Here is a 13,520-nt window from a genome sequence, read left to right on the forward strand (position 1 = left end):
AAGTTCAGCTCTGTTTCTAGTATAGTTAAGGATGTGTACATCTTTTTTTTCTTTTTGTTTGTTGTTTTTGTTGTTTATTTTTGTTTGTTTTATGGGTTTAGGCCATGGACCCTAGCACAGGGACTCATTTATTTTATTTATTTATTTTTATATTAAAGGTGTTTTTATTTGTTTATTTGAGAAAAAGAAACAAAAGAAAAAGAGAGAAAGAGAGAAAGAAAAGAAAGAAAGAAAGAAAGAAAGAAAGAAAGAAAGAAAGAAAGAAGAAAGAAAGAAAGAAAGAAAGAAAGAAAGAAAGAAAGAAAGAAAGAAAGAAAGAAAGAACGAGCATGAGCAGGGGGGAGGAGCAAAGTGAGAGAAAGAAGCAGACTCCCTGCTGCAGGGCTCAATCCCAGGACCCTGAGATCATGACCCGAGCTAAAGACAGACACTTAAACTCCTGAGCCATCCAGGCGTCCCTCATTTTAAAAAAAAAATTATTTAAATTTTAGTGAGTTAACATTCAGTGCAATATTGGTTTCAGAAGTAGAATTTAGTGATTCATTACTTACATAGAACACCCAGGGCTCATCACAAGTGCCCTCCTTAATGCTCATCACTCATGTAGCCCATCCCCACCCACCTCCCTACATCAATTCTTAGTTTGTTGTCTGTTGTTTAGTCTCCTATTGCTTGTTTTTCCTCTCTCTCCTTTTTCCCCTTCCCTTATGTTCATCTGTTTTGCTTCTTAAATTCCACATATGAGCTTAATCATATGGTGTTTGTCTTTCTCTGACTGATTTATTTCACTTATCATAATGCATTCTAGCTCCATCCATGTCATTGCAAATGGCAAGAGTTCATTCTTTTTGATGGCTGAGTAATATTCCATTATATATATGTATATATATATATCATGTATATGATATATATATATATATATCATATCTTCTTTATCCATTCATCAGTTGTTGGACATTTGGGTTTTGCAGCTTTGTAATTTAGCTTGAAATCCAGAACTGTGATGCCTCTGGTTTTGTTTTTCTTTTCCAGAATTGTTTTGGCTATTTGGGACCTTTTGTGGTTCCATACAAATTTTCTGATTGTTTGTTCTAACTGTGAAAAATGCTGGTAGTATTTTGATAGGGATTGCATTAAATGTATAGATTACTTTAGGTCATATAGACATTTTAAAAATGTTTATTCTTCCATTCTATGCACATGGAATCCTCTTCCATTTCTTCATGTCCTCTTCCATTTCTTTCATAAGTGTTCTGTAGTTTTCAGAGTACAGATCTTTAATCTCTTTATGTTTATTCCTAGGTATCTTATTGTTTTGGTGCAATTGCCAATGGGATCAATTCCTTGATTTCTTTTTCTGCTGTTGTTATTGGTATACAGAAATATAACAGATTTCTGTATGTTGCTTTTATATCCTGTGACTTTGCTTAATTCATGTATAGTTCTAGGAATGTTTTGGTGGAGTTCTTTGGGGTCTTCCACAGAGAGTATCATGTCATCTGCAAAGAGTAAGAGTTTGACTACTTTTCTGCCAATTCAGATGCTTTTCATTTCTTTTTGTTATCTGATTGCTGAGCCTAGGATGTCTAGTAGTTTGTTAAATAGTAATGGTGAGAGTAGACATCTCTGACATGTTCCTGACCTTAGGGGCAAAGCTCTCAGTTTTTCTCCATTGAGAATGGTATTCACTGTGGGCTTTTCATAGATGGTTTTATGATATTGAGGTATGTCCCCTCTATCCCTACACCATGAACAGTTTTAATCAATAAATGATGCTATACTTTGTCGAATCCTTTTTCTGCATCTATTGAGAGAATCATATGGTTCTTGTCCTTTCTTTTATGGTAGTGTATTCATTGATTGATTTGCAGTTGCTGAACCACTCTTGCAGGCCAGGAATAAATCCCACTTGGGTGTGGCAAATAGTCCTTTTAATGTACCATTGGATCCTATTGGCTAGTATCTTGATGAGAATTTTAGCACCCCTGTTCACAAAGGATATTGGTCTATAATTCTGCTTTTTGGTGGGGTCTTTGTCTGCTTTTGGTATCAAAGTAATGCTGCCCACATAGAAAGAGCTTGGAGGTTTTCCTTTCATTTCTATTTTTTGAAACAGCTTCAGAAACTTAGGTATTAACTCTTGCTAAATGTTTGGTAGAATTCCCTGGGAAGTCATTGGCCCTGGATTCTTGTTTCTTGGGAAATTTTATCACTGCTTCAATTTGCTTGCTGGTTATGGGTCTGTTCAGGTTTTCTATTTCTTTTCCTTTTAGTTTTGGTAGTTTATATGTCTCTAGGAATGCATCCATTTCTTCCAGATAGCCTAATTTGTTGGCATATAGTTGTTCATGATATGTTCTTATGATTATTCGTATTTCTTCAATGTTGGTTGTAATTTCTTTCACTCATGATTTCATTTATTCGGTTCTTTCTCTTTTCTTTTTGATAAGTCTGGCTAGAGCCAGTAAATTCTTTCAAAGAGTCAGTTCCTAGTTTCATTGATCTGTTCCACTGTTCTTTTGGATTCTATTTCATTGATGTCTGCTCTAATTTTTATTAATCTTCATCTCCTGCTTGATTTAGGCTTTATTTGCTGTTCTTTCTCCAACTCATTTAGGTGTATGGTTAGGTTTTGTATTTGAGACTTTACTTGTTTCTCAAGAAAGGCTTGTACTTCCCTTAGGACCACATTTGCTGCATCCCAAAGGTTTTGAACAGTTGTGTTTTCATTTGCATTTGTTTCCTTGAGTTTTAAAAATTCTTCTTAATTTCTTGTTGACCTATTCATTCTTTAGCAGGGTGCTCTTTAACCTCCAAATATTTGAGTCCCTTCCAAATTTCCTCTTGTGATTGAATTCAAGTTTCAAAGCATTGTGCTCTGAAAATATGCAGAGAATAATCCCAATCTTTTGGTACCAGTTGAGACCTTATTTGTATTCTGTTGCTTTAGGATGGAATGCTCTGAATATATCTATGAAGTCCATCTGGTCCAGTGCATCATTCAAAACCACTGTTTTCTTGCTGATTTTCTGCTTAGATTATACATCCATTGCTATGAGTGGGGTGTTAAAGTCCCTTGCTATTATTGTATCATTATCAATGTGTTTCTTAATTTTGTTATTAACTGGTTTATATAATTGGCTCTCCCATGTTAGGAGCATAAATATTTACAATTGTTAGATCTTATTGGATAGACAATTTAAGTACGATATAGGGTCTCTCTTCATCTTTTATTACAGGCTTTGGTTTAAATTTTAATTTTTCTGATATAAGGATTGCTAACCCAACTTTCTCTTGATGTCCATTAACATGATAAATGGTTCTCTACCTCCTCACTTTCAATCTGGATGTGTCTTTGGGTCTAAAATGAGTCTCTTGTAGACAGCATAGCAATGTATCTTGCTTTTTTATCCATCTGATACCCTGTGTCTTCTGTTTCTTGGGAAATTTTTCTCATTAGCCCATTTACATTCAGAATAACTATTGAAAGATATAAATTTAGTGCCATTGTATTGCCTGTAAAGTCACTTTTTCTGCATATTGTCTCTGTTCTTTCCTGGTCTATGTAATTTTTGGGTTCTCTCTTTGCTTAAAGGATATATATATATTCAGAAATAAAACTGAACATAATGATATGAAGCCAAAAATGTAAAAATGAAAATTAAAAAAGGCTTTAAAAAGATTTGATAAAATAAGAACTAGTTGAAAGGAAAAAAGAAAAAGGAAATTTTAAACTAAAAGACTAAGGAGTCATGAGAAAAAATACCTTGATTTCTATACACTATTTACCCCTAGTGCTGGAGTTTTTCAGTTCTGTGTGATGGGTAAACTTTGTCTCAGCCGGATATTTCTGCTGGTCTTCTGGGGGAGGGGCCTGTTGCACTGATTCTCAGGTGTTTTTGCCAGGGTAGAGTTGCATCACTCTGGTCAGGCTGTGTAAGTGGCTTCAAATTGTTTTCTGTAGCTTTTGTTCCCTGAAGGCTTTCAACCCACTTTAGAGGATGAAAATAAGAATGGTGGCCTCCAACCTCTAGCCCCTGAGCTAAAATATCCCAGCCCCAACTCTTCAGTGCACCCTCAGGGAAAAGCAGTCAATTACTTTTATCTTTCTGGTTTCCGTCTGTGCACTGTGTTCACCCAGCTTGTGACCAAGCATTTTTATCTTAGGCATGCAACCTCGTTTGGAGTCTCCAAACCCTGCAGAGTCCTATGCTATACACCCACGCTGCCAGAATCCAAACTCTGCAGACTCCTGTGGCATGTACCCCTGCTACTCCAAACCCTGCAGACTCCTGTGGTGCTCACATGCACTGCTCCTCTCTAGAGAAGAAGGAGGGTTTTCCCATGGTTCATGGTTCTGAGGGTGTCCTCATGGTTCTGGTTCTCCCCCTGCTCAGAGAGCAGTCACCTCATCCAGCCACAGTTCATGGTTTATGGCAACAGTGACCTGAAAACCCACTCCTGGGTTTGCTGATTGTAGTTGTCTTCCCTGATCCAATGCCTGGGAACTCAGCCACACTCAGGTGCCCCCATTCTTTCTGTGACCCTGGGGATCCTGAGACCTTGCCATCCCACCTAGGATTCTCCCCTGCTTCACCACCTCAGTACCTTTCAGGCACTGATGTACCTCACCAGAGCAGACTTCTTAAAGTTCCGATTTTGTACTTTGCTGCTATATCACTTTCCAGTAGGCAGCTGATGGAGGCTCCCTCCCTCCTCAATTTATCTTCTGATATATCACCTCAGATTCACTTCTCCCCACCTGCTACCTTGTGAAAAGTCGTCACTTTTCTATTTGTGGAATTGCAATTCTTTTATTAGAGCTCAGGTTAAATTCACAGGTGTTAAGAATGATGTGATAGCTATCTAGCTGAATTCCACGGACCAGATGAAACTAGAGTCCCCTACTCTGGATTTTCCTCCCATCTCCCTGACTCTGTTTAGATCTCTCTTCATTTTAGAATGAGAAAAGAGAAGGTTAATGAATGAGATTTATGAAAAATCACTACAGAACAAGGAAAAGCCAGTCTGAAAGACTGGAAGAAGTGTTTGTTCAATCAAATGTAGACACCAAAGCAAACTACATGGATCACGAAGAACCAGTTAAATATAACACCCCCAAAGGAAAGTAATAAAACTCCAATAACTGATCCCAGAGTAATGGAAATTTATGAATTGCCTGACAAAGAATTCACAATAACAACCTTAAAAGAACTCAATAAAATGCGAAAGGGCAAAGGTAAACAATTAAATGAATCAGGAAAACCAAGCATGAACAAAATGAGAAATTTAATTAAAACTAGAAGCCATAAAAAAAGAAGCAAACAGAAATCCTGGAATACAACAACAAAACTGAAAAATTCAGTTGAGCGCTTCAACAGCAGACTTGGTAAAGCAAAAGAAAAAGTCAGCAAGTTCAAAAACAAGTGATTTTAAACTAGCTAGTTAGAAGAATAAAAATAAAAAAGAATGAAAGAAGAAAGCATGTTTGGGATTTATGAGACACCATCAGAAGAACTTACGTTTGCATCCTAAGAACTCCAAAAAGGAGAAGACAGAGAAAAAGGGGCAGAAAGCTTATTTAACGTATAGCTGAGGGGGACGTCTGGGTGGCTCAGTAGTTAAGTGTCTGCCTTTGGCTCAGCACATGATCCTGCGGTCCCAGGATCGAGTCCCACATCAGGCTCCCTGCATGGAGCCTGCTTCTCCCTCTGCCTATGTCTCTGCCTCTCTCTCTCTCTCTCTCTCTCTCTCTGCGTGTATGTCTCTCATGAATAAATAAGTAAAATCTTTTTTTAAAAAATAAAATAAAATATAGCTGAGGGACTTCTGAGTGGCTCAGTGGTTGAGCGTCTACCTTTGTCTCAGATTGTGATCCTGGAGTCCCAGGATCCATTCCTGCATTAGGATCCCTGCAGGAAGCCTACTTCTTCCTCTGCCTATGTCTCTGTGCCTCTCCCCCCCCCATATGACTCATGAATAAATAAATAAAACCTTTAAAAAATGTATAGCTGAAAAATTCCCAAATCTAGGGAAAAGAGACATATGGACATCCAAGTATAAGAAGTTCAAAAGGACCTCAAGAGGGGCAGTTGGGTGGTTCAGTCAGTTAAGTGTATAATTATTGATTTCATCTCAAGTCACGATCTCAGGATTGTGCTGAGATCCACACTGGGCTCTGTACTCTGCACAGTCTGCTTGAGATTCTCTCTCTCTCTCTCCCTCTCCCTCTCCCTGTTTCTCCTTTCTCTCTCTCTTTCAAATAAATAAGCAAGTAAAATCTTCAAAAGACCTCAAGCAATATAAACCCAAATAAGATTACTCTACACCACATTATAATCAAAACATTAAAAGTCAAAGACAAAGAGGAATTTGGAAATGAGCAAGAGAGAGATGATTGTGTATGATTCCCTCATCATAGGCTATCAGTGGGATTTTCAACAGAAATTTACAGGTTGGGAGGGAGTGGGATGACAAATTCAAAATACTGAAAGGCAACAAAAGAAAATTGCCATTCAAGAATACTATATCCAGCACAACCATCCTTCAGAAATGAAGGCCAGGTAAGACATCCTTAGACAAACAAAAGCTAGACAAGCCTTACAAGAAAAGCTAAAGGGGCTTCTTCATGTTGAAATTAAAAGATGCTAAGTAACAGCATAAAAACATATAAAAGTATAAAATTCACTGGTAGAGGTAAATATATAGTCAAGTTCAGAATATTCTAATAATGTAATGGTAATGTATAAATCATATTTATCTCTACTATAAAAGTTAAAAGACAGTGGTAGTAAAAATAACCATAGCTACAATAATTTGTTATTGGATGTACAATATAAAAAGATAAAGTGTGGCATTAGTAGCATAAAAGGTAGGAAAAGAAGTAAAAGTGTAGAGCTATCATATGTGACTGAAGGTAAATTGCTTTCAGCTTAAAATAGGCTGTTATATTTGTAAGATATGTTATGTCGGCCTCATGCTAATCAAAAAGAAAAAGAAACTTTTAGTAGATATACATAAGATAAAGAGATAGTGATTCAAGGATACTACTACAAAAAGTAAATCTCAAAGGAAGGCACCAGATGAATGGAATAAAGGAATAATAAAATAAATAAACAGATAAACCTGGATAACAATCACATAAGTGTAAATAGCCCAGAAAATGCCCCAAACAGTGAAAGAATAGACACTCCACAAATAATCGTAAAGAAGAGGTTACATCAAAAATAGTAGGAAGAATGGAGACCAAACTATGGGAGGGAGGTACACCATAGAGAAAGAGGAGGAGCAGATCCCATACCAAGCACCCCAGGTATGGAAGACCCACACTAGGAAGACAAATTCCCATATTTCATTTTTGAAACCAGAGGGGTTGGGCAGCCCGGTGGCTCAGCAGTTTAGCGTTGCCTTTAACCCAGGGTATGGTCCTGGGGCCCCGGGATCGAGTCCCACATCAGGCTCTCCCTCTGCCTTTGGAGCATGGAATGGAGCCTGCTTCTCCCTCGACGTGTGTCTGTGCCTCTGTCTGTCTGTCTCTCTCTCTGTGTCTCTCATGAATAAATAAATTAAATCTTAAAAAAAAAAACAGAGGGATTTGGAGGATGTGGGTGGCTCAGTTGGTTAAGTGATCAACTCTTGATTTCAGCTCAGGTCATGATTTAAGGATCATGAGATCAAGCCTCACATAAGGCTCCATGCTTGTGGAGCCTCCTTAAGATTCTCTTCTTCCTCTTCCTCTGTGCCAATCCCCCATCACAATCTCTCTCTCTAAAAATAATTAATTAACTAAAACAAAGAAAGCCAGAGAAACTTAACAAAATTTTACAATCAATGGCACTTAATACATGGAACTTGAAAAATCAGCATGCTTCACTCTGGGAGAGTCAGAGGCAATAGGAAATTAAACCTTTAACCTTAAGGAGACAGAATAACAACCCCACTGAGATAGAGCATAAAACAGCAGTTTGAAAAATGCCTGGGATATACAGGAGGGAGATTTATTTACTAATCTCAGAACATGCATGGAAGGGATAAGATCTTTAGGAGACTTCACTAAGAACAAAAGAGCTGATAGTCAGGGATCCCTGGGTGGCGCTGTGGTTTGGCGCTTGCCTTTGGCCCAGGGCGCGATCCTAGAGACCCGGAATCGAATCCCACGTCGGGCTCCCGGTGCATGGAGCCTGCTTCTCCCTCTGCCTGTGTCTCTGCCTCTCTCTCTCTCTCTCTCTCTGTGACTATCATAAATAAATAAAAAATTAAAAAAAATTTAAAAAAAAGAGCTGATAGTCACTATTTTTCTCCCCCACTGCCAAGCTTAGATATACAGACACCTCAGGAATACTCTCCACCTACTTTGCTAACAGTGCACCCCACCTCCCATGCTCTCCTATGGATCCACCCCATCCAACCCATTCCACTTGGGAGGAGCCCATCCAAGAGTGGTTCCACAAGCATAGCATTGTGCAAGAACACCCCACAGTGGCCAATACCACTCCAAAGTGACTACTACCCTGTGGAGAAGGGAAGATAACAACACATACCAGTTCAACTGCAGCCCCAATAGTGAGCTGGGGACAGACACCTGCTCTGACTGCAGGCCCTGCCACCAAAAAGCTCCTTAAGAGATAACAGGAGGAGAGCATCCTGCAGATTGGTGCCACCACAGTTCTGGAAAATATCCTCTTTAACATAAATCAAGTCCAAGATAGCCCCAGACTGGTGCATTAAAAACACAGGGATCAAACTCTACCCAGGACAGACAAAGAAAACCATTGCAGATGACTAGACTGAAGCAAATACAGCTCAGCCAAAACAGCAGGATACACACAACACACATAAAAGACACCTCTGAAGTGCTAGATTCTGGTGAACAGGGGATACTGTACTGCAGAGCACTACAGGACCTCTTCTTCATAAAGCCATTACTTTCAAGAGCAGAAGATGTAGCTGACTTTCCTAACACACAGAAACAGACACAGAAAGTCAGACAAAATGAAGAGACAGAAAAATGTGTCCCAAATGAAAGAACAGGACAGAATAATAGCAAGAGAGCTAAACAAAATGGAGATAAGCAGTATGCTTGATAGAGAATTCAAAGTAATGGTCCTAAAGATACTCACTGGACTTGAGAAAAGAGTGGAAGACCTGAGACCTGCAACAGAGTCAGAAAATATAAAAAAAAGAAGCAATCATAGATGAACTGCTCAATTACTGAAATTAAAAATACACTAGAGGGAATCAATAGTAGACTAGAGGAAGCAGAATAACAGATAAGCAAGCTGGAAGATGGAGTAATGGAGAGCAATTAATCTGAACAAGAAAAAGAAAAAAGAATAATAAAAACGAGAATAGATTAAAAGAACTCAGCAATACCATCAAGTATAATGATATTCATTTTGCAGGGATCCCAGAAAGAGAAGACAGGAAAGGGAGGGCAGAAAATTTTTTTGAAGAAATAATAGCTGAAAACTTCCCAAATGTGAGAAGGAAAGAGAAATCCAGATCCATGAGGCACAGAGATCTCCCAACAAAATCAACCCAAGAAGGCCCACAAAAAGATACATAAAAGGGCCTTTCACAGAGATGGTGCCAAAGGTGAGGAAGGAAGCCCCTGCCCCTCCCAAAGCCGAAGCTAAAGCAAAGGCTTTGAAAGCTAAGAAAGTGATGCTGAAAGGCGTGCACAGTCACAAAAAAGAAGAAGAAGAAGAAGAAGAAGAAGAAGAAGAAGAAGAAGAAGAAGAAGATCCATATGTCACCTACATTCTGCTGACCCAAGACCCTGCATCTCCAAAGGCAGCCCAAATATCCTCGAAAGAGCGCCCCCAGGAGAAACAGGCTTGATCACTAAGCCATCATCAAGTTCCCCCTGACTACGGAGTCAGCCATGAAGAAAATAGAAGACAACAACATACTTGTGTTCATTGTGGACGTCAAGGCCAATAAGCACCAGATCAAATAGGCTGTGAAGAAGCTCTATGACATTGGTGTGGCCAAGGCTAACACCTTGATCAGGCCTGATGGAGAGAAGAAAGCATATGTTCGACTGGCTCCTGACCATGATGCTTTGGATGTTGTCAACAAAATTGGGATCATCTAAACTGAGTCCAGCCAGCTATAAATCTAAATATAAATTTTTTCACCATAAAAAATGCCAAAAGATAGCAATAAAGAGAAAAATTTTAAAGCAGCAAGAGAAAAAAAAAGTTCTAGATCAGAGAAACTCCATAAGGCTATGAGCTGATTTTTCAGCAGAAACTTTGCAGGTTGCAAGAGAGTGGCGTGACATAGTCAAAATGCTGAAAGGAAAAAAAATAAATAAACCTGCAAGTAAGAATACTCTATACAGTAAGGCTATCATTCAGAAAATAAGGAGGGGTAGTTTCCCAGACAAATAAAATGTTAAGGAATTCATAACCACTAAACCAGTTTTAGTTTAACAAGAAATGTTACGAGAAATGTTAAAGAGGTCAAAAGTAAAGACCATAAGTAGGAATAAGAAAAGTAATAAAGGAAAAAGTTTCATAGGTACATATAAACATAATAAAAGTAGTAGGTCACTTATAAAACCAGTATAGAGATTAAAGCACAAAAGCAGTAAAATCAAGTATATCTACAAAATTAGTCAAAGAATCTACAAAATAAAAATAGGACCCCATATATCTGAAAATGTGATGGAGAGGAGAATAAAAATTTAGTGCTTTTAGAATGAGTCCAAACTTAAGCAACCATCAACTTAATATAAATTGCTAAATTCATAAGATATTATATATAAACCTAATGGTAACCATAAATTAAAAATCAGTAATAAACATACAAAAAATAAAGAGAAATAAATCCAAGCATATCACTAAATAAAGACATAAAACCACAAAAGAAGAGAACAGAGAAGAAAGAAACAGGAAAGAACTTAAAAACAACCATAAAACAAGTTAAAATAAAAGACAATGAGTACAAATGTATCAATAATTATCTTGAGTGTAATAGTGTAAATACATCTTTCAATCCAAAGATGTAAAGTGACAAAATGGATTAAAAAAAGTAAGATCCATGTATATGCTGCCTTTGAGAGATTCATTTCAGACCTAAAGACATATACAGATTGAAAGTGAAGGGATGGACATCAGGGAAATACAAATCAAAACCATGATGAGGAACCACCTCACATCATCAGAATGGCTAAAATTAGCAACACAAGAAACAATAGGTGGTGTTTGCAAGTATGAGAAAGGAGACCCCCCCCCCTTGTACTGTCCATGGGAATGCAAACTGGTGCAACCACTCCGGAGGACAGTATGGAGATTTCTCAAAAACTAAAAATGGAACTACCCTATAATCCAGCAATTGTACCTGTAGGTATTTACTCAAAGAATACAAAAATACAGATTCAAGGGGTACACACAGCCCAATGTTTAGAGCAACACTGTCAATAATAACAAAACTATGGAAAGATCCCAAATGTCCACCAACTGATGAATGGATAAAGAAGATATGGTGTGTGTGTATATGTATAGACATATATAATGGAATATTACTTGGCCATCAAAAAGAATGAAATCTTGCCATTTGCAATGACATGGATGGAGCTAGAAAGCATTTTGCTAAGTGAAATAAGTTAATCAGAGAAAGACAAGTACCATATGATTTCACTCATGTGGAATTTAAAAAACAAAACACATGAATGTAGGGGAGGGGGAAAAAGAGTGAGAGAGAAACCATAAGAGATTCTTAATGATAGAGAACAAACTGAGGGTTAATGGAGGGAGATGGGTGGGGGACAGGCTAGATGGGTGATGGGCATTAAGGGGGGCACTTGTTACAATGAGCACTGGGTGTTGTATATAAGTGATGAATCACTGAATCCTACTACTGAAACCAATATTGCACTGTATGTTAACTCACTAGAATTTAAGTAAAATTTCAAAAATAAATAAATAAAATAAAAATAAAAAAGAAAGCAAAGGGACAGAAAAATACTTATCCTGCAGATGAAAGTAAAAGATGGGGTAGTAATATTTATATTGGACAAAATAGACTTTGAAACATAATCTGTAACAAGATATAAAGAAGGACACTACGTAATCATAAAGAGAACAATCCAACAAGAACATATAACAATTGTAAATATCTATGCAACCAACATGAAAGCACCCAAATACATAAAGCAGCTATTAACAAACATAAAGGAAGTAATCAATAGTATATAAAAATAGTAGGGGACTTTAATATCCCATTTATATTAATGGATAGGTCATTCAAACAGAAAATCAACAAGGAAACGATGGCTTTGACTGATATATTGGACCAGCTAAGTCTAACAGATATATTCAGAACATTCCATCCTAAAGCAGCAGAATACAGATTCTTTTCAAATGCACATGGAACATTCGCCAGAACAGATCACATTATGCCACAAAAAAAACTCAACAAATTCAAGAAGAATGAAGTCATATCATGCATCTCTTCTAACCACAACACCATGAGACTAGAAATCAATCATAGGAAAAAATCTGGAAAGAAAACAAATACATAAGGGTAAATAACATTCTACTAAACACTGAATGGTCAACCAAGAAATCAAAAAGGACATTAAAAAATACATATGGAGACAAATGAAAATAAAAACACAATGATTCAAAATCTTCAGGATGCAGCTTAAACTATTCTAAGAGGAAAGATTATAACAATACAAGTCTATCTCAAGAAGCAAGAAAAATCTCAAATAAAAACCTAACCTTACATCTAAAGGAGCTAGAAAAAGAGGAACAAACAAAACTCAAAACCAGCAGAAGGAAATAATAAACATCACAGCAGAAATAAATGGTATAGGAACTCAAAAAACAGAGATCAATAAAACCAGGAACTAGTTCTTCGAAAAGATCAACAAAGTTGATAAACTTTTAGCCAGAGACATCAAAAATAAAAGAGAGAGGACTTAAATAAACATAGTCAGGAATAAAAGAGGAGAAATAATAACCGACATCACAGAAATACAACGTCTTGGAAGAAAATATTATGAAAAATTTTATGCCAACAAATTGGAAAATCTAGAAGAAATGGATAAATTACTAGAAACATATAGCCTCTCATAACTGAATCAAGAAGAAATAGAAAATTTGAACAGACTGATAACCCATATTGAAATTTAATCAGTATTCAAAAATTCCCAGTAAACAAAAACCCAGGACCAGAAGCCTTCACAGGTGAATTCTACCCCACATTTAAAGATGAATTAAATCCTATTCTTCTCAAATTATTCCAAAAAAAAGAAAAAGAAAACAGAAAAAGAAAGAAAGCCTTCAAATTCATTCTATGAGGCCAGCATTACTCAGATACCAAAATCAAATAAAGAAACTACAAAAGAGAGAGAGAGAGAGAGAAACTACAGGCCAATATCTCTGATGAACATAGATGCAAAACTCCTCAACAAATATTAGCAAAATAAATCCAACAATGCATTAAAATAATCATTCATCATATCAAGTGGGGTTCACTCCTGGGTGGTTCAATATTTGCAAATCAAT

Source organism: Nyctereutes procyonoides, unplaced genomic scaffold (genome assembly GCF_905146905.1).
Source record: "Nyctereutes procyonoides isolate TBG_1078 unplaced genomic scaffold, NYPRO_anot_genome, whole genome shotgun sequence".
Classification (NCBI taxonomy): domain Eukaryota; kingdom Metazoa; phylum Chordata; class Mammalia; order Carnivora; family Canidae; genus Nyctereutes; species Nyctereutes procyonoides.